Genomic DNA, 4,825 nt, shown 5'->3' on the forward strand with positions numbered 1-4,825 from the left:
CTTTTTATTTATAATTATAGTTTATATGTTGATAGTTATACTTTAATATAATTTGTTTTGGATTAATGTCATAGGGTCACCACAAGAAAATTGGCCTACTTTGGCAACCAAAGTCACTACAAAATCTCTAAACATCGCTACTAAAATGTTTTTAGTAGCGACCATTGTCTTATATCAAGTACTTCATTTACTGAACGTTAGTTGCAAATACGCCACAGAAAGAAATTGCACAAAATGGATTTTAGTGAGGTGCCACAAAGAGTATTTAACCATCAGTGGCAACTATACTCGCCACAAATACTGTTAATCCATCAATGGAAAAATAATTTTATTAGCAATTATAGTTGCTACATTAATGTTAAACCTTCAGTGGCGTCGCTACTCGAGACTGCCTTTTAGTAGCAACTTTTCTCGCCAGAAAAATTAATATATCATAAATGGCATAAGATATTTGGTGGTGACTGTGGTTGCTACCAAAATCATAAATCTTAAAGGCAACTCTTATACCTCAAACAAATACTGATTTTTTTTTTTTTTTTTTTGTGGCAAGGTATGTTGCCACTAAACATATTCATTTATCAATTATAAATTAAAATTATAATAGATTTTTCGTCACAATCTAATTTTCTAAAATTAATATACAAGTACATATTTTTTGAAGTCATCTAGAATTGGAAGAGTGATGAGTAGCAACATTTTATCCCTAAATTCTTTTTAAGCCACCTCCCATGTTCATCACCAAAGAAAGGAGCTAATAACCTAGATCTCTACACTTCTTGTCCTTTAAAAATAAATTCTTGCATGGATCTTGGAGATGGGTTCTTCCTAAATATAAGCTTGAAAATGGGAACAGTCTCTAACATTTGATATAGAAGAAAGCTAGAGGTGGGTTAAGACCCCCAAACCTCCCTATTAATCCAAATCTCTTATGAAGGATTCAAGTGGAAAGCATTAATCTTGGGTAACATGGTTGTCCCCAAACTATTTCACGCGGATTATGATGTAGCGATCGATTTGAAGGAATCAATGGATATTCGTGGCACCCGCTCGGCCATGAGGTAGGTTACGGCTTTCCTTTCGGTAGACTCCGGTTAGTTTTCCGTATTGTTGTGTATAAGAAACGGAGAATGCATGTATAGGAAATCGGAGATCTGGGATGGAACTTTAGGATCGTATTTTTGTGTATGACTTGTTTGTTCGGGCTTGTGGCCTGTAGACTCCTTAGGTATTGATGTGGCTTTGTTGATTATCGGTGGATTTTATGTGACTTGGGAGTAGTGGACGGAATCTAATTATGCCTATCGATGAAATTATTTGTAGTGACCTAAAAGCTAGGGGAATATAAAATGTACCATGGTAGTGAATGATGTCCTAGTTAAATGGTGACGAATGACTTGAGTGTAAGGTGAGATTCTTATCCTAAGCAAATATGTTGATTTAGGAAAATGGTTATACCGTATGTCAAATGATTGACTTGATGTGTGTTGGGACTAGCCACCCGTTATGTGGGTCTGATTGTTTAATTGTGTTGGCTTGATGCCTTGTGTAGTTGGTAGATATCGAGTTCTACTGTGTCGTCCTGATTTGGATAGAATTGACATACCGTTACTGGTGTTTGTGCTCGATATATATTGGCGTACCCACTGTTGGTACTTGACTTGATATATGTTGGCATACCCACTGTTGGTATTGTGATGTGATACGTTGTTGGCGTACCTGTCGAGGTACTTGTGATATTGAACTTGATTGTTGATGATTGACATATGCATTGCACGCATTTCTCATATTTATCATGTATGGCCGATACCCGGTGATAATCCGGTATCGTTGATTGAGCGAAACTGATATTTGATAAACTCTTTTACTTGAGTGATCATGAAAAGGCCGATGTCCGAAGATCCATTGCGGAATCGTTGCTTTTATGAAACTGATATTTGATGAACTCTTTTACTTGAGTGATTGCAAGAAGGCCATGTCCGAAGATCCATTCCGGAATCGTTGATTTGTGAAACGGATATTTGACAGACTCTTTGAGTGATTATGAGGAGGCTGATGTCCGATGATTATATTCGAGCATCGTTGTTGCATGGTCGATTCCGATGTTATCCCGGAATCGTTGTTAGTGCATGGACTCTGTGGGTCCTCCAGGGTGGTGCCGGTGAGACTCCTCCTGTGAGCAATTAGCCAGGGTCCCATCTGTCTGTTAGGCAAAGATCCGAGATGGGTGGCACTTAGACTTCACGAGTCACGCTGGGTTGTGCTACCGAGACGTCGATATTTCCGTCTAGAGTACATGTGTACACCTCATTTGCATGGCATGGCATCACATTCATATCATTATTGCACCGCATTGCATTATGACTTGATTGAGTTGTTGTGATGATTGGATAGTGATGATTCTATTGTGAGTATTGGATCAGATATATTCAGACTATCCTATTTAGGTTTAGATGCTATACATAGGCAATGACGAACATTTGGACTCTATGATTATGAACTATATTGTTGACTTGTGCTCTGTTAATTTAACCTAAACTAGTAGTAAATTTTTTAAGCGAGGCAGGATAAAAAGGTGTTGTAACAATGAGCTCGCTCCTAAAACACACACGAGCGACTTGGAAATTGCAAAGATGTTGAGAACCTGTATAGGTGTTGGCCAACTTATAATTCATTGAAGAGTAGTTGTGACTTAAGTTATAGTGACGTTGTGATCTACTGTTTTGGGATATGTGATTTGATTTAGTGATTATCATCATTATTCGTGAATTCCTTACCAATATGTATTACTAACCATTGTCGGCCTATGATACCTACTCAGTACGCGTGTTTTGTACTGATATTGCACTTGCCACACCCTATTTGGGGTGTAGATTGTTTCAGGTATTTGTTGATGTGAAGAGGAACTCACGGTGCATATCTGGAAGGCCTCTTCCCACTTCATTCGGGATGTAGGATGCGTCGTAGAATGTAATGGTAATCTAAGTCAATAGTTGCTCTTGTACTAGTCTAGACCAGGTCATGGGAAGTCGTATCAAGTCTGTAAATTGGTGTTGTTGTAAACGTATAAACCTTGTTTTTGTTGAATACTTATGAATGGAATTCCGCTGTATTTCTTAATTATCAAATGCTTTTAAAAGGAATTTCATGTGATTGAAGCGTTATATAAACGAGAGGGTTCGCCTACCAAGGTGGGAAGGTAGGTGCCCGCACGAGCCTAAATTGGGTCGTGACAGAGAATCTCAGAAGGGAAACTGTATTAGTCCATCAGTTATAATGAGCAAAGCACTCGTTTTGCCTGAGGCAGAATAGTCTAGGATTCGGTCGAAATGGAAGATTTTCGAAGACGACCTAATGAGCTAACTGAATGGAGAGGATTTTGACCATATGACTGGTAACGAAACTATTAGTCTTGCGATTGACTGGTCGTATGTAGCTAAGCATACATGTGTATCATCAAAGTATATGCATATACAGTGATACCAGATTATGATAGCACCAAACAAACCTAGGAAATGGGCCTGGCAAGCCCAATCACACAAATGTCTTAATAATTCTTACCCAGGTCCGGACTTATCTCTTATATTAGCTTAAGGCTGAAATAGGCCTTCTTATATTTATTCTGATGGCCCGAAACACTTAGGTTCGTACCGCAAGCCATTTAAACACTAAGTATTAAAGCCTATGGTGATTTCTATCCCATTTTGACTTGATATAAACTCATATATTATTGCTCGATGTATTTATATACACATGGCATACCACTCGATATAAACTTTGACACATATATCAAGTGTACATACCTTGTATACATCTAATAGGATCACCTCTTATTAAGACCTATGTCTACATGCCATGCATACATTTCTTTTATTCGTGGACGCTGCGTTCATGCCCGCAAGTAGACAGGGAGACAGACCAGACCCCTAGGATGCTTCATCTGTGATTGCATAGAGGTGCTCCATTTGATTCGGAGCTGCAGTTTAGTTGGTACTATTCTTTTATGCACATATTTGGGCATGGCGGGGTCGTGTCCCATCTTTATGATATTACATACTCCATGTAGAGGCTCTTAGACAAATGTGCATAGCTAGATATCCCATAACCTTATCGGTTTATATTTTGTATATCGTTTTTGGTAGCCTTGTCGGCTTTTATATATGGGCATAGTTAATGATGTTTATATAGATGCGCTTATGTTTGATGGAACGTGTGCCTTTTTGGGTCATGGTAATTATAAGTTAGCCATGTGGCTCACCTAGATATGATTATGAGAGTATGTTAAGAGGTGCTCGGTAGGTTAGCTCCGGGTACCCGTCATGGACCTCCGGTTGGGTCGTGACACCAAATTAACATTGCTCTAGAAGAATAGGAGAAGAATACATTCACGTGTCCTTATGAGACGTTTGCTTTCAGCAGGATGCCGTTTGGTCATTGTAATGCACCAGCTACTTTTCAGCAGTATATGATATCTATTTTCTCAGATAGGGTTGAGGACTTCTTGGAGGTTTTCATGGATGAATTTTCTATGGTAGGAGACTCTTTTGATGAGTGTCTTTATCATCTGGGTCGAGTGCTAAAGAGATGTGAGGAGACTAATATCGTGCTTAATTCGGAGAAGTGCTATTTTATGGTGAAAGAAGGGATCGTCCTCGGTCACAAAATCTCTGAGGAAGGGATTGAGGTTGATCAAGAAAAAATTGATGTCATTGGCAAGCTTCCTCCATCTATCTCTGTAAAAGGAGTTCGAAGTTTCTTGGGGCATGCTGGTTTCTATCAGTGTTTTATTAAGAATTTCTCCAAAATTGCGAATCCCATATGCAAGCTC

This window comes from Lycium ferocissimum, chromosome 12, assembly GCF_029784015.1.
Source record: "Lycium ferocissimum isolate CSIRO_LF1 chromosome 12, AGI_CSIRO_Lferr_CH_V1, whole genome shotgun sequence".
In the NCBI taxonomy this organism is placed as follows: domain Eukaryota; kingdom Viridiplantae; phylum Streptophyta; class Magnoliopsida; order Solanales; family Solanaceae; genus Lycium; species Lycium ferocissimum.